The sequence below is a fragment of the Lichenostomus cassidix genome, chromosome 19 (genome assembly GCF_008360975.1).
Source record: "Lichenostomus cassidix isolate B80296 chromosome 19, HeHo_3.0, whole genome shotgun sequence".
In the NCBI taxonomy this organism is placed as follows: Eukaryota; Metazoa; Chordata; class Aves; order Passeriformes; family Meliphagidae; genus Lichenostomus; species Lichenostomus cassidix.
In genome coordinates, this window is record NC_139499.1 from 4,456,607 (window position 1) to 4,484,588 (window position 27,982).

The 27,982-nt window shown below is 42.3% G+C and overlaps 1 long non-coding RNA gene across 2 annotated transcripts; it reads left to right on the forward strand.

The window, feature by feature from the left end:
* Positions 1-584: 584 nt before the first annotated feature.
* LOC146429022 (uncharacterized) lies at positions 585-27,978 on the forward strand. Of its 2 annotated transcripts, none has more exons than XR_014855691.1 (5): positions 585-915; positions 1,354-1,424; positions 2,304-2,396; positions 5,640-5,738; positions 27,831-27,978. It is a non-coding gene; the product is annotated as an uncharacterized LOC146429022 (long non-coding RNA). The 2 variants fall into 2 exon arrangements; XR_014855690.1 differs by having other exon boundaries at positions 2,299-2,396; positions 27,831-27,937.
* The last annotated feature ends 4 nt before the right edge of the window (positions 27,979-27,982 follow it).

The window sequence follows — 27,982 nt, forward strand, 5'->3', positions numbered from 1 at the left end:
CCTTCTGGTGGCTGGGGCCACTGCTCCCAGGGGGAAAGTGTCCTCAGCTTATTCCCCTGCAGCTCCCTTCTAGGGACATGTCACCTGGCAGACACGTGTGTCTGCAACAGCCTCTGCTCAAGGTGCTATTGTTCTGCAGATGAGAGAAGATGGAGAGAGAAAATGGAGTGGTAAATCCATCCCCACCCCACTCCTGCCCCATAGCCTGAGCCTGTCCCAGCCCATGAGTGCCAGCCAGGCACTGCCCTGGGACTCAGATGCCAGCTGGTCATTTCCAAAGATTCCCTATTTGATTCCAAAGATTCTCTAATCATAGTTTCCTAGGAGAAGATATCACATGGGCTAAAACACCATCAGCACCTTGCAGACCCACTTTCTGGAGCAGGAGTGACAGGGACATGGTAGCACAAGGGACACTCACTGAAAATAGGCAGACATTCACCCTTGGCAGGGCAGAGTCCTGCCAGACCAAGTGCCTGTTCCTCTCCTTGGCTCCACAGGGCTGGGAAGTGAGGGAAGGGGAATTTCTATTCCCACACATTTTCAATTGCTGTTACTTCACCTACCTTCTCTGTCAGCTCCAGCTCTGCCAGCTCTCCGGCACTCAAACAGCTTTCTCTCCATCTTGTCACTCAGCTTGAGCAGCCCTACACCTAAAATCATGCCCTGAAGAGAAACCCAGACACAGTGCCACTACCCCACAGCCCCTTAAAAGCTGTGTTAGCCCGTTTTGGTGTCATTTTAACCCCGCTTTGTTCCCCTGAGGTGGCAGTGGTGCCCTCACACACCCCTGGGCTGCGGCTGCTCCCCTCAGCAATGGTGGTGCCAGCCAGGGGCTCTGCTCTGCCCTTCACAGCCTCCCAGCCGCCCTGCAAGGCTGAATTCCACCTCGTGGCACATACAGCATGTTAAAATGTATGTATTTATGTCATATATATATGACATAGGTGGGAGTTGCTCCCAGGCCCAGGATTTGTTGGGGTATGGCGGCCCTGTCATCCCCACAGGCTGGGGTGGCTGTGAGAAGGCCACCTGGGGGAAAGAGGTGGGAAACACTCACTCAAATCCCTGCTGTCTGGAGAAAAGTCACTTTCCCAAGCTCAGTGTTTCTGCCCCAGTGGCTTCAGGCTGGCAGAGGACAGCAGGAGCCCTGTGAGGGGACTGGTGCTGTGTTGTTGGCCATGAGCCTCTCCTGAGGGGTTTTAAGGCTGGTCTTGTGTCCTTACAGGCCTTCCAGTATCACAAAGCAGGAGGATTCAGATCTGTTACATTGGTTTGTTGGTTTTTTTTTAAATTACAAACCTGGCATCTCTTCTAGTTCCCATTTACAGGGTTTTCAATTCCCATTTCCAGAGACATCTCATCCCAGGAGCTCCAGGGCAAACTCCCTCTCCACAGGCACAGCGACAATGTTGCCAGGCAAGGTTGGTGTTAATTTAACTTTGGGAATAGCAGGAACAATAGGACTGGAAGGGGTCTTCTGGTTCATCAGACCAGTCCTCTGTTGTTAGAGGCAACTACATTATATAATAATCCCTTTTGCAAATGAAGCTGGCTCTATCCTAAAGCGAGCTGGGTTATTTTTGTCCCCCTGTGTCCATGGGAGGCCCTTGGAGAACCTCCCTGCTGTAAGGACATCTTCATCCAGGAGCCTCTTGCTCACCACAGAGCATGGCTGTTATTAATCTCCAACCTCACAGCCCGACTTGAATCCTATTACATTTCATTCCTTCCCTAATGCTCTAATGCCCAGGATCATAAGAGTCTTCCCTGGAATACTCTGGCCTTCCACATTTACAGCACTGCCCTTATTTTGTGTCACCAGCACAGTCCTAAAGCAAGATCATTGATCCTGCCTGGTATTTTTATCAGTCTAAAGGTTTTGAATTGAGAAATTGTGTCAGTTACATGCCAGCTCTCCCCTTCAGCACAGCCCTCATCTCCCTTTCGGAAGGGAAAGCATTGAGCAAGGCTATCCAACCTGGGTGAATCTATTTATCCCCATGCTGTTGTTTGTTTGTTGGTTTGTTTTTAATTCAAATTCAAGGGTGTATCTGCAACTCATGTTGTTCCGTCATATATCGTAAGGATGCTGTGTCCCATGTTGGCTGAGAGCTTAATGAGCTCCAGCCACCTGGGAAACCCCTGGATGCCACACCTTACTATATCTCTTATATATCAGCATAGGTTCCCTATATAAGCTCCTTTTCCTTTTAGTCTGACTCCATGCAGATGTTTTTTGACACAATTACAGTTGATCCTTTCTACAAGACTTGTTTCCATCTGATCTCTTGGCAGGACAGGAGGGAAAACGAACAATGCAAGACCCTAACAACTTAATGCAGAAAAATCCAGAGAATCTCCTGTTTTCGTGTATCCTGACTGTCCCACCGATGGTGAGCATTTCAGAGGAGGGGTCCTGTTACAAAGAGAGTTATTTCCCACCCTCTTTTTGGCACTTCTTAGAAGGCCTCTTTGGAATGGACTAATGGCCCTCTGGGACAAGCCCTCTTCTGCCAATAACCATAGGTCAAAAGTTAAACTGAGCAGTGGAGAATGAAAACCGGATAAAATACACTATAAATCTTGACATTCTAATTGAGAACTGTCCAATGCAAACTGCAGTGGTGTGTCTGGTTTACCTCAATGCTCTACCAGAGGCCAGATCCTGCTTTCCTTAATGGCTTGAAGTATCCTACTGATTTTTACTGGGACTTCTCACTTGATTAAGACAAGCAAGATTTGGTCTTTGAAAAAACTTAAAGTTTGATAGTTAATGCAATTTCTGCCGCCATAGGAGCAGAATGATGGTTTTGATTTCCCAGTAAAGGCACGTTCATCTCATCTTTCAGGCTACAGTGACATGACTGTGTATGTGTGTGTCTGGGGGCAGAGATTTGCAGGACAAAAGGATCTGTGGACAAATACAGCTCATAAAGAGAATCTTTTACTGAACTGAAATTTGCCTGAGCGTAACATGCCATCTAAGATGTTTTATAGATATTTTTGCTGTCTGAGGTAAATGGGGGAGGATTACACCTATTTTACAGACTGGTGAAATCAGAGCATAAAGAATTTAAATGACTCACCCAAGATTACACAATAACTCAGCAGCAGACCCCAGCAGAGCCTGGAGTGCCAGTGCTCAGAACACTGGCCCAAACTGTCTCCTTGGCCTTGTCATGTCTGTCAGACATTCATCACTTTCAGACACTTAAAATACAGAGTCAAAAATAGCAGAACAGATCTTGTTTATTCCTCTGCTTATATATTAAACATAAGTTAGCTTTCAGTGAATAGTTTTGTTGTTTATATTTTCATGGGAATTCTAATCTTTGAAGCAACTCATTCCAGATTTTTGCTATTCTCTTTCACAAAGCAACACATAGATACTGGAACAAAACTCCTGCTACTACAAGACCACTGTGGCTCCCATCTTGGAAGCTCAAGAGAACTATCCTGTAACATTAGGCTACAACAGCGTTTTATTAATGTTACACCTTGGAGCTCTTCTCTGAATAGGAAACTTTCCTCTAAATTTATTTGAAATTATATCCCCATGCCCTGAGCTAATTTTTTTCTGCCTGGTTAACATCATAAAATGGATCATTAATATGTCCTTTGAAAGTGATGCCAGCTCTGTGTAGCTCATACAGTCTGTATGTGTTGGTGTGAAGAAATTTGCTCCTACTGTACAGGATGTGTGTGCCAGAGAAGAGGCAAGGGGGTTAAGAAAGGGAAAACATATACTGGAATGTAGTGGCATAACAAATCCATCCCTAATCTTGAAAGCTCCATAGTGCATGAGTAATGAAACTAAAGATGAATTATTACATCTTGCACTCATAATTTACAGGTACGAGTGTATTATCTTACAGCATAAATATTCCATTTAGGCTTTGTGATGGGGTTTTTCTCCATATAGGAAAATAAAAGTAGTATTAGTCACATGTCCATAGCTTTGTCAGTGGTTGCAATATGTTTCTCTTTCCAGGAGGAAAGCATACTGAATAATGCAACGCTTCTATTTAGGCTGCTTTTTCATACATTGACACTTTCAAAATCTAGAAACAGTTCTTTTAATTTCAAGGGCTACAATGTCTGCTCCCTTTATTCCTGCCCTTTATCATCTTACACACCATGTTCTTATAGACAAGGGGGGAAAAAAAACATTCCAGTGTCTAATAAATCTGAAATCCATCAGGGGCTGCAAAGTGTTCATTTTCCTGCCTCGGTTCAGATCGTGTTACATTCAGCAGCACAACAAATGCACTTTGTGCACCAACACTGATGCATTAAGCACTTTCGTTCATTTTTCCAGGGTGGAAATTAGATCCATTTTTTCAGAGTTTTGAAAATTTTTAACAAAGGGAAGGGCTGCGCAATTGATTCCCAAGCAAGGAGAGGGGAAAATCACATCACAATAGTTGTTTCTGAGCAGAATTTTAATATTGCTAAAGGACTTTAAAAATATTTTGTGCTTCAAGCCTTCTCTAGCATGCAGAGCTCTGCCTTTGGTTTTCTGAGCTAATTTATGAGAAACTTTCTGTGTGCAGGTCTCAGTAGTCCTTTTTCTGCTCTTAGACCTTTTGCTGCCTGCTATAGTGAAGTTGCACATGCTGTGCTTTCACAAATGGGAATTTTACTTTTGTTCTTTCCTGTTGCATTTCCCTAAAATAAAATATTTTGGAGGGGGAAGAAAAAAAGTATTTTATTACTGTTTGTATCAGGAAATAATGTAATGTGGGGCCAACTCTTTGGGCACACCAGGACTGATTTTCTAATACATGATCTCACAAGTTTGAGAGATTTTATTTCAATGAGCTCAGTTCACAGCTACGGACCTAAAAGAGGAGTAGATTAATAGGTGTCAGACAATTTAATAGTTTCTTTCTGACCCTTGTAGACAGCTTTTTGTAGAAGAGCTGAGCCCTCAGCAAGGTGAGTTCCAGAAATCAGAATCCAATTATGCTTCTAAAAACAATAGCACTTCTCTCAGATACCTGCATCTCAGTTTCTGGTTCTGTGAAAGGGAAGCATTAATAATGAGCTAAATCATTATTAGTGAAATGGTCAGAGAAATACATCTATGAAATGCTTTTAGATTCAGGGATGCTAAGAAAGATTAAAACAAATAAATGATTTATAGAACAGACTTGTCAAGTTTTAAAATGTCCGTGGAGATAATATTTCAAAATTTGCTCCACACAAGAATTAAGTTGCATTTATCAAAAGCAGAACTATTTGCAAAGCAAATAGTGACCAGTGTGTACAGCTTAAGGAAGAAATTGTAGTTTTGGCTGATGTAACTGGGGCACTTCCATTTGGCACAAGTTTTCAAGCCTACAGACACAAACATTGAAGGGCAGTAGCAAAGAAAGAGGAGAGAGGTGTTCAAAGACAAACTTTCAAATGAGCACTGCTGATCTGAAAGATCTGCTGAATTTCTGTGTACCAAATTTAGATGGGGGGTGACCTTCCCACATGAGCATTTTCCTGCACACCAAAATTAAGCACTTACATATTGGCAGATTTGAAAACATGAGCACTGAGGGGTTCTGCAGATCCATGGGGCAGAGCTGTAATCAGGGTCAGGTCTCAGGATTCATTGTTGTATTAACATTTTGTCTTGTCCTCAGATTAAACAGAAGAGACAGCAGAGCAAACACTCCAGCCCATCCCATTTTCAGCTGCTGTGCTGGATTAAACAAGACCAGAATTCACTCCTCTCACTGCAGGTAAAAAAAAATAAATTATGTCTTCCATGTTACTTCTGCCGAAAAAGTGGAGTTTTTTCCCTCTTATCATTAAGTCTGGTATTTTGAGGGTGCAGTGGTCACCTGTAAATTGAAGAAGGTACTTTTACACAGTTTTCATCAGGAGCAGCTTACCAAATGTGAAAAACCATAAATGGTTACTACAGTTTCCTTTGGAAAAACAATGTTCCCAATGCTGGCATGAAATACTTGCCTGAGGAAAAGATGTTATGGTCATTTAAAAATCATAGACAGTACCAGTGAGGTAGCAGGGGGAAAAGAGCACTGTGGAGAGGGATCTCAGGAAAAATGTCTCATGGTCACTCATTTCTCTGGCTGCCCTTTGGGTGGCCAGCAACATCAGTGCTTTGGTTGTAAGGAGTCCCCCATTTAAGCTACAGAAGATGGCCACATTTTGAAGCAGAAGCATGTTTAGAGCTGCAGTCCCCAGTGAGTATTTCTTAAGAAACGGTTGAAACTGTCAGTATTTTAGGAAAGCTGGAGGTATTGCAGCCATTTCCTATCAGATGATGTCTCTCTAAGTATGAAGGGTAATAGGACTACTTTGAGCAGATTAGGTTAAATACTAAACTTGACTTCGTTAATGCTGATGGAAACACAGAGCTCAGTATTCTGTGCAAAAATGTATTTTGAAGGAAAACCTCCTTTTAAGTAAGACTATACCAGTTCAGAACTGTTAAATTTGATACTGTTGTAACATAACACATTTCAAAACTGAGTGTCAAGAGGCAGAAATGTTCCAGTCCTGTAAGAGCAAATTCATAAACTTTGACATTTTTGGTGGTCTTTGTTCCTACTTTTTACATGAATTTCCATCAGAAGACTTGGTGTGGGAAATAAGTGTGGCAAAGGATCTTAAGGCAAGGAATTATTCAGTTATTATTATTTTAGGCTTGTTATTTTCATTAAATAGTGAGCAAAGTAACCATCATTTATCTGTGGCCTCGGTATTTTTGTTTGCAGTACAAAACTGCAACAGAGAGCTCAGAGAGTAACCTTGTTGCCTGAGCAATACTGGCATCCCTGATGATCCTTGCACACTAACAGGGTAATAATAAACAGAAATGCCTTTTGAATTACAAGTTCCTTTGGAATCACAGGGGGAAGGTCAGTGTTCGCCAAATTGAGGAAGACAAAACTGGCATGAAAGGAATTTTATGTTCGAGCTTCTCAGAGGGGATTAGAAGTGCTTTCTTAATAGTGACTGAAAGGGAGCTGGAATGGTGTCACTGAATGTACAGACATTGCCCTGCTTATGCACATCCACACACAGCCACCACATACAGCAGCACAAGGACCAAATGCATGAGGCTGCTGCAGGGTTTGAGGGGGTTTTAAAATACATTTTTTTTCATCCCTCATCTCCACATGCTAAATATATAATAAGATACCTTGTTTTCTTGCCCTGCAGACCCACATGACCAAAATGAGGGACATTAGTAAGTGTTAGAAAAAGTATTCAAGTGTGAAATGAATTTCTCAAACATTAATAAGTATTTCTAGAACCTCAGTTTCATAATTTGACAGTTCCACAGTTAATAAATCACAGCAAAAGGAAAGTGTGATAACAGCAGAGCAAAAGGAAGCCTGGATCTATGAAGTGCAACTGAGGGATAAGTGAAAGAAGCATGCTGATGACCCTGAGTTTACTTTTGGGTTTTCTGAGCTTTCACTCAATTAAATTCATTCCTCTCCTCTAAAGACCTATTATGTGCCTTTACCTACGTTCCTAACTGATTTTTCTTGTAATTCAGCTCCTTTGCCAAGTTATTTCCATGATTTAAGGAGTACTGATTAAAAAAAAAAAAAAAAAAGAGTAACACTGAGATGAAAGGAGCATCCACACTGTATTCGAAAAGGTTTTCTGAAGAGGTGGGTTGATTTTAATTAACTTCCTGAATGAAACAATTCAGGTCTTGAGCTGGCAATCTCCAATAATCACTTTTTGGCCTCTGGATGAGAAAGGGAGTCAATTACACAAAACAATGCCACAAAAAGGCAGTCAATGGAAGGAAGTAGTTCTGTGTATTACAGCAGTACACACGTTAAGAGAGGCTCAGCATCCAGAGGCCCAACATGAGATTAGTCCCCACTGCAGTAGACACTAAATACACATTGGAAGAGACAATCCCCTTACTCCAGAGCTTATCTTCTCTGCAAGACTAGTTCCTGTTTATATATTTTGAGCATTTCCCCTAATTCAAACTATATGCACAGAAAAAGCCTTAACTTCATTGTGAGCTGCTGTCCCAGGAGTCCCACAAAGTGCAGTCCCACTTATCCAACAACTGATGTGACCATTCTGTAACTTGAACATCACTTGGCATCACTCAACCATTTTCCTTCAGCCCTAAATCTTACCCTCTACACCACCTTTTGTGTGTTCAGAAAAAGGGTGACTTAGCCCATATTTTCCTTAGGTGGAGCTACTACAGAACTTGAGAAAATGCCCAAAATCTTCCAGTTGCCATTAAACAAGACAGATAAGAATGAGAGGGAAGAAAAGGGTCTGATAGAATGCCTTGCCCAAGCAGTATGCAGATGTTTGTTCAGTCCTTGGCCCTGTAGAATCCACAGCAGCACAGAACATCCTCACTTGAGACTCACATCTGTGCTACTGCACCTTCAACCTACCCAGCAAAGCTCCCAGACTCCTGCTGAGCAGGGAGTGTAAGTCAGGAGGGTTGTGTTAAACCTGCTCGGTGCTCTTCTGCTTCTGGGAGAGAGAGAAAACCCTTGTCAGGGAGTTCTGAGTCTGAACTCTGTCACCTGTCAGTTCCACTGACATTAATGTGGTAATTCTGGGTTAGGATTTGGTTTAGGAAGGCATCCTCAAGCAGCAGAGCACATTGGTTTAAAAGCAAGCATATTTATGAAAGGTTGCCCTGGAGTGGTTGTTTTTATTGATATAATTCAAACCAGAATCTGACCCACTGACTCTAAACCCAGAATACAATTACTCAATGGTTTAACCAGCAAGGTAGTATTTGTGGTAAGAAAATAAAATTGGCTTTTAAAAGTGATATTTCCTTCACGACTCCTGCTGTATTTTTCCTTTTGTCAGCAGAATTAGCGAGTTAAGGAGTACACAGAAAGGAGCTGTGGGAAAAGTAGGGAAGCTTCAGGGTTGTGCTTTTATCAGAATGGCACATGTACCATTGCTTCATTCTGAATCACCTGATCTAGGGATTTAGCAAAAGAAATTTTGAGACACTTGAAAAATGAATGAAAATTATCCTGAATGGGAGGAAGAAAAGCTTAAAGTAAATAGCTTAAGTCAATCTGTCCAAATGTCACATGTAAGGATGGCTCTGCTCTGCTTAATGACAGGAGAGCAAGGAAGGTAAGGGGGAGGAAGGGACCCTTTTTGAAGGGCTGTTGTTCTAATGTACCTGTGTTTATTTTAAAAGCTTTTCAAGGAGGTAGGGAGGGAAGCTACTGTCTCTCAGTGATAAAAGTTGAGTGATTGAAAACCCCATTTGGGGGAAATCTGTTCTGTGTCTCTGTAGCTGCCCACAAAATCCCTGATACACAGGTAAAGTAGGCTCAGGAGAACATGGCTGATGAGAGAGGACTAAGAATCAGAACTCCTGGACTTTATTTCTGGTTCTGACCCTGACTGAGTGTGCAGGCAATTAATGTGGAAGTTTAGTGCGACCACCTCTCTGGGAAATGGGGACCACAGTCTTTCTTCCTTCCTAAGACAGGGAAGCAATGAGGCTGAAGGAGTGTCTGCAAACAGATTGTGTTCATGGTGAAAAGTGGCTCAGGCACATAAAAGTACCTGGTTGTTAAAACAGAGCAGTGTGCAGAGCAGATCCTGACTGAAGGAATTCTAATTCCTGTAACATATCTGTTCCTGTTCTAATTAGACATGGTGTGTGAACACCTGCACCCACCACCTCCCTGTTGTGGCAAATAATCTCATGGTTTATGGCTCTTCTGTTACAAAGGGATTCTTGCCCAGTGTCTGATATTAAATATCAGGCTTGAGTCTACTCTGCTGTGTGAGCCAGTCTGTTTTAAAAGACAAAAGCTTTTGCTTCAATTGCTGTCATGTACAGAGACTGTAACCTGGCTCTTGTGGAGAAAGCTGGCTGTGGAACATCTCCCGGCAGGTTGCTGAAGATAAAGGTATTCTTGGTTTTAGTTCCAGGAGATTGTTCTGCCAGAAGTTCAGAGTCAGTTCCAGCACTCGCTGACCCCCGCTGTCCTCACACACCTCAAAATGGCCCTTCTTTAGCAGAGAGGAAAAATCTCTTTCTCCCTGCCTCTCTCCTGTGCTCTCTCTCATGTAACGTTGTCCTTTACGAACAATGACATATTCTCACTGCTTCTCGTATGCCCTTCCATTGAGATGAAAAGCTAAGTCCAGATTTGTTTTTGCTGTCATTCCAAATGAAGCCAGAAGAGCTATTCTGGGAATCATCTGCACTCTGCACTTTACCTAAACAAATTTGAAAGGACAGGTTTTTGAATGCAACTGATCCTGCAAGGTACACAGGGTCTTTAGTCAATGAGAGAGAAGGACATTCACAGCCACGCTGGGGAAGACTGGGCTTTTTCATTGCACATGCAAAATGGTTCCAAAACTGAATTTTCACCATGTTTTTAGATGTGATCAAATTAGTCCTCAGAAAACATAAGAAACAAGAGAAAGAGGGAAACAGAGAAAGAGAAAGGGAGAAAGAGAGAAAGAAAAAGAGAGAAAGAGAAAAGGAGAGAGAGAAAGAGAGAAAGAGAGAGAAAGAGAAAGAGAGAAAGAGGGAAAGAAAGAGAGAGAAAGAGAGAAAGAAAGAGAGAAAGAGAGAAAGAGAGAGAGAGAGAAAGAAAGAAAGAAAGAGAGAGAGAGAGAGAGAAAGAAAGAAAGAAAGAAAGAAAGAAAGAAAGAGAAAGAAAGAAAGAAAGAAAGAAAGAAAGAAAGAAAGAAAGAAAGAAAGAAAGAGAAAGAAAGAAAGAAAGAAAGAAAGAAAGAAAGAAAGAAAGAAAGAAAGAAAGAAAGAAAGAAAGAAAGAAAGAAAGAAAGAGAAAGAAAGAAAAAAAGAAAAACAAGCCTGTAGAGAAAACAACTAAATCAGAAAAGTCTGAGGACACGAGGCTAAAGCTGGGAATACAGATCCCTACTTGCTGGTCCTGCCCAGTCCCCAGTGTGCCTGGTGACAGAAGGATCAGATTTTCACACACATATAGCACTCTGACTGTGCTCACCAAACTGAGATGTTTTGCAAATCTGATCATTTTTTTGATGTGGTTAAATAGGAATTATGCTCTTAAGTGGCAAGTGCCCAAAGACTTTGAACAAAGTATTTTATATTGATATGGACAATCCTTGTCACTGGTGTTTTCTTTTGGCTTGTTGCTCCCAACCCAGTACTTTACTTTGACCTTTTTACTTTACTGTGACAAGAGCCTCCTTACAGTAATTCTAAAAACTCTTTAAACTGCCTCACTACTATATTTTCTATGGCCAGGTTTCAACAGGGCACACTGTGAACAGGAGGCAGAGACAGAGGAGATAACAGATAAATTACTGATAGACAGTATAGATGATAAACAAAATGAGGAAGAGGAGTTTGAACTTCATACAGAATGGAAACAAGGAACTTGGAAAAGTCACAGAGGGAAAAGGGAATGCTTCTGGAGACAGGGAAAGACCTAATCAAGGTAGAAGCAATCTTCTCATGGAATTTGATGGAGACTGGATTCTTCATTAAGCATCTGTTTTCCTAGTGAGTGCCATGAGACCAGAGGAATTGCTCCTTGGAAAACTAGGCAGTTCAAGAACTACAGGGTGAGATTATCACAAACAGATTATGTTAGTTTATTAAAACTAAAGTTCCCCATTATGCAGAAGCATTTTCCTATCTTTTCTATGACTCGTAGTAAATGAACACAAAATTTCCTAGAAATAAGCCTGGCTGCTGTCACAAAGCCAAAACAAACAGCACCACCCCAGCAAGTCTTCAGATAAGTTTGGATGGTGTTTAGTACCAATCTCAGCACAGAATTCCTGAACAAGAGAATCAAGGCTCAGCACAGTACAGCTCAGGAAGCTTGAATTTGGGTTAGGTTCTATGTCCCACCTTCATTTTCTCTAGCTCACCACTGGAATGAACCACAAAGGGCAAGGAGTCACAGATTCTGACCCCTCAAATATCTGCCCATGTGAGTTGGGCTCTTTGTCCTTGAGGATCTCTGGCTGTCGCTTAATGGAGCTGCAGCCCAAGAAGGGAGACAGATGGTACTGATGGGCTGAAATTATACTCAGCTAAGTGCAAAGCTATAACTGCTATTTGTCATTCTAACATCACTGATTTGTCTAGAGAGAAAAACAAATAACTTGTTGGGGGTGTAAGCAACCGCCTGGCTGTGGCCAGGCCAGATTGGAAGTGGGTGTAAGGCTCAGCACACAGAGACCCAGGTGCCATCAGCACTCGAGGGAGGCTATTAGGATGTCATTTCAGTTTCTTTCTCTGTCTGTCTCTCTCTCTCCGCTCGCTGTGGAGGTGGAAGGTGCGTGTGTTGTGAGGTGAACTGGGGAGTGAAGATAAAAATCTGTGGTAAGGAAATGCTACGGCTTTATCTCTGTTCTTTGATGTGGCAGGACAAATTAATTGATAACAGAACCAGCCAAAGCAGATGTGGTCGTGGCCTTCTGAACTGCCCTATTGCAAGGCAAGGGCCGAGCAACATCAAAGACAAAGGTCAGCCAGCATTCCCCAAGCACAAAAAGACAAATCATGACAGGCAAATAGCTCAGGCTGCCATTGGAAAGGAGTTATTACCACAAAAGATGATGTCTGGCACATGGCCACTATCCTGATCAGCTGGACACGGTGGCTTCTCTTCTCTGCGATTTCCTTCTGTACCCAAAGGCAGAGTTTGGGCTTAACATTTTCCTGTAACAGTGACTGTCACTTTGTGTGCAGTGGCACAGGAGAATTAAAGCACAAAGCAGAATCCAAGGACTTGGCCAAAGCCTGTGCAGTGGGGTTAGAAAATTGAGTTCAGCTATTTCAAGTCCTTTTGTAGCCATGTCTTTTGAAATTACAGTAAACTTATTTGCTCACTTTCTGCAAACAGTAAAAAGATTTGGTTTCTAGTCCCAATTCTACCATTTGCTGACTGTGTGCGTTGAGCAAATCAGTTCCTCTCTTGTGTCTGACCTTCTTCTAAACTGGAGGTGACAAAGAAGTCCACTCTGAGACCTCCAGAGTGAATAGAACTCCATATAATTACAAGTATTTTATATCGAGTATTGTGTGTTTCAACCATTCTCTTTACTGTTTTCTCTGAGTATCTTGATGTTTTTCTAACATGTTCATGATCCATAACAAACATTTCAGGAATCACCAAACACCAAACACACAGCAAAAGAGCTGAGTGCCCAGCAGCTCTCAGTTCTTCTTTGTTCCCTGCTTCTCTATCTGAGAACAGAAATATTTGTCCTTCAAATACTGTGACCTTCAAAGCTGAAACCTTCATTCCCTTGACAAGTAGTTATTAACAAATTTGGGGTTTATATGTTCCCTTTTTCCATCATACTGGATTCCTTATATCTTTTAATGTACTCATCCTGGCATCACCATGCAGCATCAGCATGGGATTATAACCCAGCATGCCATTAATCCCTTTTTCTTTACCTGCTGTCCTGGTGTTTTTCCCAGCCATGTCTCAGTTTCTCATCAGGAGATGCTGACACTTATCTCATGCCTCTGCCCACTGATTTACTGCTGGTAAGAATGCCAGCAGACCAAGAGATTCTGGCTAGAAGAATAGAGCCTGAAATATAACCAGAATGTCTAAATGACTGATCCACCCTCATCAGGGAAACCTGCGGCTTATCAAGGGCTCTGATCACATATTCCAGGGCTTGATACTGGGCTGTAGCTGCTCTCCCATCATTCACATGAGCAGAGCTACTCCACAGGACACTGACTATCTTGGAATTAATTTCTTTTCACTTCAGTAAGACAGTTCAGCAGCACATCTTGGTGTTCTCAGGCATCCCAGGAGAGTTGCACAGCACTGGCTACCAAGAGATGCTCAGTTGTTCCACTTTTAAGTGTCCTTGTGCCCATTATAACATTGTAATAAAAATAACCAGAAGCGGGTATGTGTTCCCAGCAGGCATCAGTGATTCATAGCAAACTGTAAAAACCAATGCATGACATAGATAAAGGCATTTGAAGCCCCAAGACACAACTGTGGTGTGTGTGTGCACCCTGGACTACGTCACCAGCAACCAGAGCACTGCAAAAGCTTATCCCCCACAGCGAGCAACAATAACTCGGTGGGACAGGTCACATTTGTCATCAGCCAGAGCCCGTCCTTCTCCTGCACAGAAACTTAAAGGAGAGATCACAAAAGTAGAAAAGCTCTGGGAGGCAGCCCAGACAGTGTTTTCTGAAGTTTTCCTTCAAGTAATATGGGCAGGATAAACCACAATAGTCCTCTTTGCTCCTCTGTAAAAGCAGAGGGATGTCAGCTCTCCCAAAGGACCTCAGCTCTCCCCTTGCACACCTGTGACTCCCCTGGGGAAGGCAATATCTTGATCACAGTGTGATGCCTGCTTGGTTTTTTGTTTGCTTTTGTTTATTTGGTTGGTTGGGTTTTTACTGGAGACAAGGGTTGAGTGGCTTTTGTCCCTCTTACCCGGTGTAACCCTGCAGACATGGAAAGTTACACTGCAGGGAAAAGCTGGATCAGGGAGGGTAGTAAATGTGTCACACCAGAGAAATAAAGTATTTTATACTTAGTGGGATGTTTATAGACGTGAGAGCAGTTACACCTTCTCAGACCTAAAAATGAGCTCTACTGCTTTTAGGGGGAACACTCTCGTTTACAAAAGTGAGAATCCAACCCTCTGAAGTTATTTCTGATTTAAATTCAGTGTAACTGCAGGAGAGTTAGACCCGACTAGTGCAGTTCTGGCAAGTGCGAGGCAAAGGGGAACTGGTGAAATTTGAAGTTGGAATGTGAGAGGCAATACCAATCTGGACCGTGGCTCTGCACACCAGGAAAGCTGGTCCTGGGTCTCCAAGCCACACTCATTCATCTACAGCTTCTCTTTGCCTTGGTTTTTCTGTCTGTCAGGGTGGGAAAGTGACATTGACCCTTTTTTGGAAAGTGATGTGACAAGCACAAAGTATTAGACAGCTGTGGGAAGCACTGAGAGATCTCTTGGAATTATAGATACAGAAACAAGGAAAGATTTTGTCAGCTGGATGCAAGGACTAAAAAAAAAGTCCTTCTGACATGCTATTGCTGCTGAAGCACCCTCCCTGGAGAGGTCTGGCGAGGGCATTTCTCAGTGCCCACTCTTTATCTGAACTCCTCCGCATGCCTCAATCCTAATCCAGCACAGCAGAGACTCATCCTATTGTGTTAAAATCAAATGCACTTACAGGTAAATGTCACTCTGCCATAAAAAGAAAGGAAACCACTTAACTTTCTGTTTCTTTGTCTACCTGCCTCCATAATAGTTCTTGTCAATTTACATTATTCATGACAACTAGAGAGAACTTAAAGTGTATCTTTCAATGGAATATAATGCAAACAGTTTTCTGTGTGGGCAGGGTAAAACAAAATAATAATTACAATACGTGATGATAGTGCTTATAACAAAATATTATTTCCATAAAAAGACTTCTGTGGCAGGATTAGCTACTCCAGCAACAATAAAAAATACCGAGGAAGTAAAATATCTCTCTCGGTGTGTTAGATTCTATCAATGACACTGATGGTTTCATTGTCTAAATAAACATTGTGTGTAGATAAAGTGTGACCTGCAAAGTGAATCATTAGATTGACAGGATAAAGCAAATCAACTTTCTTCTGTCTTTATGCCTCCCACCTGACTCATAATCAGACTTCTCCCTATGTGGGCACTCCAACCGCAAGCATCTGTCAGGATCAGCTATTTTTGTACCTTAGGTTTAGGAGTTTATGACAGTCTGACAAAATTGCATCAGTCCATTTCAGGCATTTTTCCCTCTCTTTTCAGCAATGTGACTACTTAACATTAGGTCTTTAAATGAGTATTAGCATAGGTAATTGGATTTTGCAATTTAGGATGGTGCCCTACACTGTGTGTCTGCACATATGTGTGTACCTGCCATGTGTGGAATCTACTCAAAAAGGACACACGTGGTAATGTAGCTACCCCAGCCTAAATCTGTGAATAAAAAACCTAAAGGGAAGGTTTTTTCACTGTCCTAGCTGAGCTTCTGCTGCTTTTCCTGGTAAATTTATTCTACTTAAGGGGAAGTAAATACTGTTGGATTAAGGGTCTCAGTATATCAGGCCCCAAAAGATGTGTGAAACTCTAAGAGGATACTCAAGAGTATCTAACATATTAATTAACTCTACTGTCCAGAGCCAGAACAATAAATATTAAGGTGATAGAGTTGGCGTGAAATAACTAAAGTAAAATCTTGCCCAAACTCACAGCTCCAAGCGAATCCAAAAGACAGCTGACTGCCTATGGAAGAGAAGATGACAGGGACACATTCTCCTACAGCCTTAATCAGCACATCCCACAGGTCACAGGCCACACAGGGACAAGCACTTGATGCAAACAAAACTGTTACAAAAAATACTCCTGTAGAAGTGATTGGACTGTGCTGCTCTGTGTGAAAAATGACAACCCAGAACATCACCTGCCTACCTCCAGCTCCTCTGAAATTGCCACTGTTAAGAATTTTTTGGCAGTATTTTTGCTGGAAGAGGTCCCTCCCATGTTACTAGAGTCTTGATGAGCCCCTGTTTATTCGTCTTCCCCAGGACTCTGGTGACCTTTCTGTAGGGTGGAGATGCTTTCAGAAGCCATTAATCTCTCCTCTGGGGTGTGTAGAGAGAACCCACGGAGAGAAAGGCTACCACGATCTTCCTCAGCCCTGTCAACAAAGATCAGAGCCAGAAACTGGGTTTCTTGCTTGCCAATGCACAGGAAAAAGCACAGAGCTATTCCAGGGCAGGGCTCTGTAAAGAGGAAGGGCTCAGAAACACCAAATGGAAAAGCAATGCTGCTCGGTAAATATTGATAGATGTTCCCTGCTCTCACCTCTGCAGCACAGAGATCCCCTTCCCCACTGCCTTTCCCTGTCACTCTGCAGACTGGAGCATTGCTTCCCCTCACCTTAGGGCTGTTTCATTAAAGCAGATTTCTGCTTTTGCTCTGGAAAGTGAAGGGGTGAGGGAGGTGGGAAACTTTCCACTCAAGACTTTCTGCTCAAGGACAATGACACAAATGCAACCCCAGCTTACTGCGAGAAATGAGGTGAAAGGTTTTGTCAGTGTTGATCAGTGTTCATTTCACTAGTACTGATTTCCCATTTTGGTAGAGAGATCAAGGGCTGAATGCTGAATAGGAAGAAGACTAAACCAAACTTTCTTCTCAGGAGATGATCATTGCAGGTCAGGCTTGAAGCACATTAGCTGAGTATTACAGGGGAAGAAATGCTGAAACTCCTGCTGTGCCTGTTTGGCAGATAAAGAATTTCAAGCTCTGGGGCAGACAGATTAACAATAAATTCATATTAAGAAGTGTCTGTGAGATTTGCTAACGACTTCAAGTACCTCAGGGCTGGGACCATGGCCTTTCATGTGTTTGTAAAGCACACAAGTCAATAGAGCCCTGGTCTGAGCAGGGCAGCCACGTTTCTGCAGCACAGGTAGGAGCTGCACATCATTTCTGTGGGCAAACACATGTGCCAGAGGAACTGTACAGGTTCAGCAGCACAGCCCTTAGACAGGTTTCAGTGCTGAATGGCCTTTCCATTCTTCTCTCCCTTCTACTGAGCAAAGGCTTCTGCCCAAACACAGTGATGCTAAAGTCCTGGACAGCAGCTGAGAGCTGAATTCAGCTCTGGTTGTCACAAACTCCAGAGTGAGTCCAGTTCTTACTTCACCTCAAGTTTGGTTCTTAACTGAAGTGAAAGAACTTGGTGTGGGATGCTCTGAAAGTGTCTAAATTACTTAGAAGCAAGAGAAGTGACTGAAACCTGCTGTGCTCCGAAGCTTCTGGCCCTCAGAGCAGCACAGCTCTTCTCTCTCAACAGCATCCCTCAAACCAAACTGAAAGTTCAACATAGAAAAGTGCTGTGAGGTTGAATTTGATGGCTTTTGCAAAGCACCAACATGAATACTGAGTGTCAGTTTGCTGCTCCTCTGTGCAGGCAACAAAGGGAGAGTGAGGTGAGGTGGAGGAACAAGGTTGTCTCACTAGATTGCTTTCAGTCAGCCACCTCTGCTTTTGCCATGCAAAGTTGAGGTAGAACTCCCCATTCTGCTACCCCTCCCTATCATTCTGGCATCCTGGCTGCTGCCAGATTTCCTCTTTCAAATCAAACAGGTTCAAAAGTAAAATCTTCCCTTGAAAGAGTTCATGGAACTCTTTCGTGTTGGGCAGGATTGGAGGCCAGCGTGCTGTCACGTACCAGAGGGGAGGCAGAGGGACACGTTGCTGCTCAGACTTTATATGGACAGCAAATTTATCCTGGCTTCAGGAGGTCCTGCTTTCTCTGCCCCCTCTCCATCATAATTAGACACATCAAAGAGCTGATCTGTCATCTGAAATGGCAAGATGCCTAACATTTATATTAGAAGGAGTCAAGCCCCGAGCAAGCAAAGATCAAGAACAGGATGGTGAATGTGAGGGGGAGATTGAAAGTCTGTCTGTGGACCTCAAGGAAGCTGAAGCGATGGAAAATGTACAAGCAGAGAAGAAAAGGCAATCAACCTTCCAATTAAAATCCCCAAGGATGAGGGTTTTGTCTGTGTTTGTATTAATCAAGGATAAGAAATCAGACAACTCAATGAGACAGGAGGAATTGTAGTGAGAAGCAAAGGACAGGGGAAAGCTGGGGGTCACTGGGGGCTGGGTGCACACAGGAAGAAAGAAAACAATGACTAAAAATTTAACTACAAGGTGCTTGAAGGAAATAAAAATCTCCCCAGGTGTCGGGAGTGTTCTAAAGGCAAGACTGGCTTTACTCACCCCTCGACCTAAGCAGCAGGCTTTCATCAAAGCACAGACCTACTCAAATATGCTTATGCAAAGAGCTTTTAAAGCTTTTATTGACAGCACTTAGCAGCTATGGCTTTCCTGAACCTCAGCTCGCCTGAGGTGAACATTGTGTGGGGTTAATGTCTTCCCCTGGTCAGGGATGCTGCCCTTCAGTTCAGGGACATGCTGGGTGCACTACAAGGGAGGTTGTTGCTCACCTCTGGAGCTCTGAATCAGGAATCCTGCAGCTGTCCCTGCCTCTTGCACCCACAAGGAGCAGATCTCAGTCAAACCCATGGTGATTAGCCCAAGGCAGTCGATGGTGTCAGTGTCAGAGCCAGGATTAAAACTCCAGTGGTTTTTGGCTGCCAGTCTGATGCTCGAATCACTAGACCACACCCCTCATTATAAAATAATTGTCTGATTTTCCCTTTGAAATCAAAGCTGTTTACAATTATATGGGAGAGAGCAAGAAAATGCAATCTGTGATGGCTCTGTTTAAAAGCATTTGCACCTTTTCATGTAAAATTTCAGTTTAAACAAACCCTGTGTGTGCAGTTGTTACAGAACTTTATTTAATCCCTTCTTTTCCTTTTAATTTGACAGTAGGATTTCTTGTCCCTTTTGGAGAAACTCTCCAGATTGAGGTGAATTAATGTATTTTTATCTTATTGAGGACTGCTAATTGTGATGAATATAAAACATTACACTTTGAACATAACATAAATGCCTACTGCTAAATGAGTACCTGAAGACTCTGGCTGTGGATATCTAAAGAATTTATGATTGTTACATAGATGCAAGTTTTTTTCTGAAATTAATTCAAAACAAGATCATAACACCATAAAAATTAGTGTTGAGTGTGTTTTTCTGTATGAATTAGGTAGTTTTCTATTACTAGCAATGAAACAGTAAAACTTACAACAATTAAACATAACATAAGTAGTAAACTAGTGAGAGACAACTTACTGAATGCCTTGAACTTCCCTAAAAATCCACAGAGCTACTCTGGCATTTCAAGTCGTGCAATTATCTAAATTCTGACTGAATTAGGGCTGATTTAGTGACAGAATGGGACACCACCTCTGGAGGGGTTTGACAGAGTTGCACTGAAATTTATTAATATTGAATAGATTTCAGCTTTCCTATATGGAGCCTAGGAGGGTTTTTTGATACATTGCACCTAATTTAGATAAGGCACATCAGCAGGAGTCTTTCCCTCCAGTCTAAGGGGCTTTGGACAGGATCCTGGATACTTACAAAGCTGTAGACAAGTCTGTATTGCAGTCAGCCTTCATATTTAGATGGTAATGTGTATTGCTCATGGTTATTATGAAAATGATTCCAATTACAGATACCAGATGCCGTGATATGAGGTAAGCTAAGGAAGCTGTTTTTAGCTAAGAAATCACATCCAGACCTATCATTAACAAAAAGTGGCTGAAGCTGTTGATATTTAAGACTGCACATAAATATTAGTGGCTAAAAGCTGTGCAATATGGCTTTTCTAATATTTTATAACTCAACTCAGCAAGAAGCAGAAGATGCAGAAATGGTATTTTCAATACTGGCTTTCCTTCAAGTGAATTGCACTTCCTACAAGTTCCACAGCATCTCCTTTTTATAGATACATATTAGTTCATTAAACTATCGTTGAAGCAGAAAATCAGAACTAAAAAATACATTCTCAGTGCAAAGCCTTTGAGTTAACACCACTCTTGGAACTTTGCAGTTCTCTCCCCTGTGGAAACAGACTACAGACACCCAGAGGTAGATTACATTTTATTATCAGTGACTCCAGAGTCAAGTCCTCATTGACAAGTAAAAGTCTGGCTAAGGAAGGGAAGAGGAAGGGTAAAGGAAGGTTAAGTTTAACCCCCAATAGTCACTGTTATATGTATTTTTTTTTCTCCTTATGCCCTATCTGCAGGAACAAACTTTTTCCAGTTTCAAACAGTGCTTGGGTGACATGTGTATATCCTCCCCTTCCTGGGTGGCATATCAGAAATGTGTTGACACCAATCATGATAACCACACTTTGTTTTAGTGTTAAGCATAATGATAATGATGTAACCTGAGATAGGGCTGTATTGTAATTACACAGTTGTGCCAGTTATTACATAGTTATAACACAGATCAGCTCCTTGATCAGATATGCCCAGGAGCTTCTTTTGCTTTGCGCCTAATGCAGGAACAGAAAACTAGATCCCTAATTAACTTTGATTGAACCTTGATTAGATAAGGGAGTGGGGCCAGTAGGCACCAAGCGGGCGGGGAAGCCAAGCCGGGTGTAGATATGTTAAACGTGTAGGCACCGTCCTGACGAGTCACAGGAAAGAGAAAGGAAACTCCCTGTTCAGGAATTGATACCTCCCGACGAGCGCACAGGAATTAGCCCAGACTAGCCCTCAGAAATGCGAGAAACTTCTCACCTTGCCCATCCTGCAATGCCCCCACCCTATTAAGATGAGATTCTCCAGCAATTCACCTTGGGAACAGATAGATTTCTATCGTTCTCTCCTGCCACCGCAGGAGGGAATTGCAGAGGGAGCTTTGCACGAAACACGATTATTTCTCCTAAGTAATCACTCCTCACTCCTTTATTTCTGCTAAAAGTGCTGAATTGTTCGTGCCATGCAAACAAAGTCCCTTGGCCTCGGAACAGTTTCACTGAGTCCATGATTTAATAAAGGGGTGAATGATGCCAGATTTGGTTAGCTGAACTTGGACAGCTGAAAACTAAAAAAGCAACAGATGTGTCTGAGGAGAGCACTCATCATTTTGCTCCTGAGACAGGAGAAGTGCAAATGCTTTCTCACTTCTCCAGAGCTGCACTGGCTCTACAATAGTCAATTTTTGCAGCCAAATTTCAGTCTGTTTGGTAAAGATACTGACAAACCCCAAACCTTCAGTGTGGTGGGATGTGTCTTATGTGTATTATCCCTTTTTCAAGAGTAGAACAGCACATTAAAACTCCACATTTTTGCTGACTATATAATTTTTTTCTGGGAATTATTACTGATACAAACTCAACAGGAACTCTAGGTTAATATCGCTTAAAATCTAATGATTACTAGTAATCTAATCTACTTTGAACAAATAAATAAATACAACTTGGGACTCCCTTGACAAACTTTCTTAATCAACTGAGTCTGATTTTTTTCCCATATGTTTTACTGTCATATTAAATCCTAACCTTTTTACAGAGTTCCTTTTTTGCCAATATTCTTTGCTGCTTGTGAAGACATTTAGTGTCCTTGACCATAGAACACTAGGAAAGTGCTGCTGTGGCATTTTGTACTACCCTGTACATGGGAGGGAGCATAAACCAGAGTTTTATAGAAGCAAGAACACGTGAGCCCTGTTCCAGCACAGTATTTAACTCCTGCTCGGTGAATATCACTTTGACTTCTGGGAGGGTAACAAGTAATGCCTACCATACCCCTCTGAAAGATTTTAAGTTATTTTAGGCCAACTTAGGTTGGTTGATCCAAAGAGTGAAAAAGCCCCTCTCTCAAATAAAACCCACTTCAGTGCCTGTTCCAGGGTGTGCTCTGAATTAACAGTACACCACTCTTGGTAGATGTTATCACACAGACTTCTCTCAGTCTCTGAATTACTCTATTGCATGCAACAACCAACTTTCAGTCCTTCAGACTTTAATATTATCCAAATGAGATTTTTTTTTCCTTTTAGGGCTGTGGACATATTCCTCAGTGAGAGCTGTTTATTTTCCAAGTGTAGGCTTTCAGAGCCATTTGATATATTAATTATCTGTGAGGTGTAGAATAGCATGGCAATCATTTTTGTCAAAAGCAGGGAAAACGTATTCATTTCCCTTTTACAACACTCAGGAGTGGCTGCAGTGTTCCCTTTCACACACATGACTGCATGAGCCCAAAAATACAGATATGAACTGAACATGGGCAGCTCGTTGGCATGAGAGACCTTTCCACAGGGGAATGAGGGAAATACACAGAACCTGTTTGCAGGTACAGCTGGAGTCAGCTTGCTATGGACTATGTGTGAGGGAGGAGGTCTTATCCCTTCCAAAACTCAGGCACTTTTGTTGCTCCCCTGTGTTCATTCTCCCTTCTGACATCTTCCTGAAGTACAGATCACCCAAACCAGAAACTTCATCTCGACCTTCAATCAAACTTTGAATCTCCAACAGTACCAAACACATGCTCAGCTTTGAGTTGATGAGGAGCCTCCCAGATCCTTGGATATTTACATTCAGGATACACTTCCACACTTTGCTGAACCAGAGGCAGAACCTTTAGGCTTGAGCCACGTCTCATTTATGATTTTTCTGGTTGCAGGGCAAAGCAGTAATAGTGACACAATAGGAAAAGCATCCCACAGACCTCTCAGGAGTGTGCAACAGCCACAGAGACTCCAGAACAAATAAACTATCTGATGATACTGATTTGGTTTCTGCTGAGTAGGACCTTAGGAGTGAGATAACCAGCACAGCTCCAAGCAGAGAGCTTGGATCTACATTTGTCCCACTCCAGTCATTTTCATTTCACACAGAAAGAATAGCTTAGCAGTTCTTCCTGCTTTACAACCAGTGACACAGGACAGAAAGCTGTAATAAATGGTACAGAGAATTTGGTGATCTGTGCTCCCAGTATTTGAGCCTCTGAAAAAAATTATCTTTCATTTAGAGCTCTAAGGACAGACTGTATGAGTACAGCACTGCCTTTCTCTCTTTTCCATGGCATGGAGTTCTTCAGCCAGGATTCTCTTCCTCCTTTGACAATATCAACACAATTTCGGCAAGCTCTTCATTGACTGCCAGTGCTGTGCTACCAATAATTTACCTGAATTGAGAAACTTCGTTGCTTTCATTCTGCACAACTAAATTATCTCCTGCATGCCCAGATTTGTTCCATTTCTGGTTTACGTACTGGAGGCTCAATCCTACCCCAACACTGGGCTCTGTTTCCAGGCTTTTCAGAGGATGAGGCATCCCAAGGATTTGGAGGGTAAGATAGTGGGTGTATATTAGGGTTCAATTGAGGACACACTGCTGTGCATCTTGGAAAGGAATGAGAGACTTGCGTGAACACTGTAAATTAGAAAACAAAAGCACTTGTTCATAATTTATTGAATTTTAAGGCTTACGTAAAATTTTATGATTTCTGATATGTCAGCTCTAAAAGCACCTTTTGCAGGATTCTGCAGCAACACAGACTACAAATGGTCCCTATTTGAGCTGTTTGCAAAGTTATTATAAAACAAGAGGTGAGAGATGCAGGCTAGACTGTGGAGAGACCTTCCTAGGATTCATTTTAGGGGTGAGCTGCATGCACAGCGAGGAGGTGTTGCATAAAGCTGAAATGACATTGCTCACATTAGCCTCAGCGCTTAGATTCAAACATGTATTAACCTGGGAAATAATACAAATGCCATTTGAAAGCCTATTCTTATAACATTTCTGACCCACTTCAGACTCCTTTCGGTAATCTGGGAAGGGACCTTTGTTCCCATGGCAGCCCATAATTTCCTGACTGAAACAGTTCGGCTGAGCTCTGAATGACAGAGTCAGGCATTTGGATGCTTATCTTGCTTCCAAGTGTTCCGAGGTTCCTCATTTCTCACTTATTGCACAATGCCCCAATCTCGCTGGGAAGGTGAGAACTGGATCAGAAAGAAAATATAATTGCTTTTTTTTATTAGCTTATGATACAGTCCCGCCCTTCTGTGTTGCCAGCTTACCGAGTTATTCACAAATGATGATATACATAGAGGGAATTATATAATTATCAGCCTATAATTACAGGTATATAGATATATACATCCCCCTGGAGGAGAGCTGGGCTTGGCACATACCTGCTTGTAACGCTGAGTCTTTAGGGAATTCATGCCCATTTTAAGTAGAAGATTATTTATTTATCAAATGCTTGAGACATTTTATGAAAAACGAACCCAAAAGAATCCTTTGATTCTTTTTAATAAAGTTCATAAAGTAAGTAACTGAACAGATCCAGGCATGCAGGAGCAAACTCTCTTGTGCAGAGCGAAAGCAGAGACGTTTCTCAATCGAGGTAAATTATTGGTAGCACAGCATTGGCAGTCAATGAAGAGTTTGCAGCAGCAATGCTGATTTGTTGAGGGAAGGGAAGATGCCAGTCTTGGCACAGTGATCAGAAGCCAACACTGAGAAAGCCAAGTCAGTGCTGTATCCCCACAGACGCCTCCTTTTTTTCTTTTCCTTCTTTTTTTTTTTTTCTGAAAGCTTTAGACAAAATTAGTTTATCTTATGATGCTGCTTTAATGCTGTAACCATAGATAAACCCTATTGCCTTCCCACTCTGTTTCAATGCCTCATTTTGTCATCGGGGCAGATAGTGATTCTCAGCTGATATAAATCAGCAAAGCTCCACTGATTTTTAACAAAGCTGTGCCAGCTTCTGCGAGCTGAGGGTCTGCCTGGATATTTCTCTAGCTGGAAAGCAAAGAATCCAGCAGGCAAAGCTGATGTAAGTTGGATATTTTTTTTGGCTGGTTTTCCTTTGTTCTATCTTGCAAATGCTGCTCTCATTCATAACTGCTTGGATGCTTTCAAGCCTGTGTGCAAGAGTTATGGGGCCTAATCTGGCTCCTACAATGGTGCAAATCTAGGGTAGCTCCAGTTAAATCAAAAGCATTACTCAGAGGTATTGCACTGCTGTAAAAGCAGTGTACTTGTGCAGAGCAACTGATCTGTAAATCTCATAATGTGCCCAGGATCCTTCCAAGAGTTTATTTGCAAACAAACAAACAAAAAGAATCATCGTGGCTAAACAGACTGATTCCAGCCCGAGGAAAACGGACTGAGCCTCTGCCAGAAATAAACTGCAGACACTTGCTAATTACAATTTGTGGCCAGCTTACAAAGTTCAGTAAAGGAGAAAACTACCCCATTCAGATCCTCTCTCCCAGTTTGATGACATCACTCACATCATTATGTTGTGATATGCCAGATGGGAAAATTTGAGGTGGGGATGAAGTGAAAATCCTGGTTACACCTTTTCTCCAGGCTATCTGCCTCTCCATCATTTTACAACATCACAGAGAGTCTCAGACAGTTTGACTCTGCCATCCCCAGCTGGTTTGGACCAACCAGATAAATGCTGAACCATTAAGAATCGATACATGTTTCCACCATTGTGACAGGTTATGCTGCACGTAGCTAACCTTACTTTAATTAGTTTATTTAAGCTCACTAGTACATTTAAATAGAGAGGGAAGGTAGTAGTATAAACTCTGTAATTTCTGTTGCCTGGAAAAAAAAAAATAAAAACAGCCCTGCATCAAATGCTTATTGAAACTGAAACATATGTATTAACATATGGCAGAATTTCACTTACTGTATGTTTTAGTGCAGAGCTGATGAGGAAGGCATCTGTGCTGAGAGCATCTGAATGGAGGCTCAGATAATGAGCTGAGCTCAAAAAATACACTCTGAAAGGTTGGGATGTGTCAAAGTGCCCTGCCGTTGATTTGTGTCAGAGCTGAAAGGATACTCTTGAGTCTCCACACAGGTACATGGCTGGGCTTTCCTTTCTGCTCCAGGGCCCTTTGGAGCCTTCCTTTCCAAGCAATCCCTGCTTTGGGAGTCCTGGACAATTCTAAACCTGGGACAAATGCTTTGACACCAGAAATGCTGACACAGCCTCTGCTTGGAGCTCAAGCAAATGCTGTTACAGGATTGCAGTTTAACAGAGAACAGGTTAATTGGAGAGCCAAAGCATCAAGCTCAGGTCTGGGTTTGAATCTCTCTTCAGGGCAGCAGCTCTCTGGAGCTGGGGTTTGGTTTTGCACTCCCTCAGACAGGCACAGTTGTGAGCACAACCTCTGTCTTCAAATGAGACACTGAGGAACGAGAGTGAACTTCCCATGCTGATTCTCACCCCAGACTCCAGAGTTTTACACCAAGCAGGTATTTAGGTTCTGAGATGAACACTGTGACTCTGAACCATTTCTCCTGCTCAGAGTGATGGAGGGTTTTGGTAAACTCTGCACAGACTCTCAGAGGCTCTTGCTGCCAACTCCTGATATTATTACTGGGCACTACAAAGCCACATTGTTCTGCACCTATTTACTGCAAGTAAGATATGAGGATACCACATGTAATTGCTTCATTGCCTTAAGGGTAGAAGTCTTTCTTTCTGATTTGACCACAGTAGGACACCTGGATCTCTCAACCACAGCTTACCTGGCTCCTGCAAGATGCTTTCAAAGCACCCAGTTGCTACTCAGTGACCCAGAAAAAAAAGTTTACCACCTACTCACAAACCCTCATTTTGAAGTACTGTGCCTCTTATTTAATGCAAGGAGTCTTAAGGTTCTTCAGAGTGTGGGCTGTGTATTAAATGTGTGAACCACTTGTGCACCATTGTGCAAATCACAGCTTTTGATATGAAACTGTACTCCAGGGATAATTCCTTTAAAAAAAAAAAAAGGATTATTGAGATCAAGGAAAAGTATTTAACAGTTGTACATTGCTTTTCAGGGGAAAATGAAAGCTCCCAGGCATGGAGCTTAGGGACATGGTTCCATGGCGGGCTTGGTACTGTTGGTTTACACCTGAACTCAAAGTTCTTTTCCAACTTAAATGATTCTGTGATTCTGCTAAGAAAGAAAATTAGTTGGCATGACTCAAACTGTCTGTTTTTCTTAAACACCAAAAAAAGTGATGCAGAGAAGTCATCGCTCTGAGTGCATCAAAATTCTGTTTTCTGACAAGGTTTGGATCTGTTGAATTTCCATTTTTACCTGTACTGAGGGAAATTCTGAAGGTCCTGCCATGAAGAGATTTCAGTTTGTGGCCCTGGAACGGGAATATTTTTTCATACACTTACTGAACTCCACCCAGGTACAAACTTCTCCTTCAGAGGAAGGACAGGTTGTCTAATTTGGGGTAAAGCTACACGAGGGATGTCTTGCTCCTGCAGGTGCAAATGCCCTGGCTGAAAGTGTAAATGTGCTGTACTCTCTTCAGTTGTTGAAGATGATATTAATCCTCTTCTTCCTCCTCCTCCTCCTGTGCTCAGTCTCTGTGCTGCAGGTCACCTCCCACAGACATGGCACAGACAGGAGAGACCTGCCTGCTTCTCCACCGCTCTGAGACAAAACCAAGGCAAGTCATTTCAGCTCTTTGAAGGCAGGTTTGTGCTAAAGACCTGGATTTTATGCTGAAGTGGCT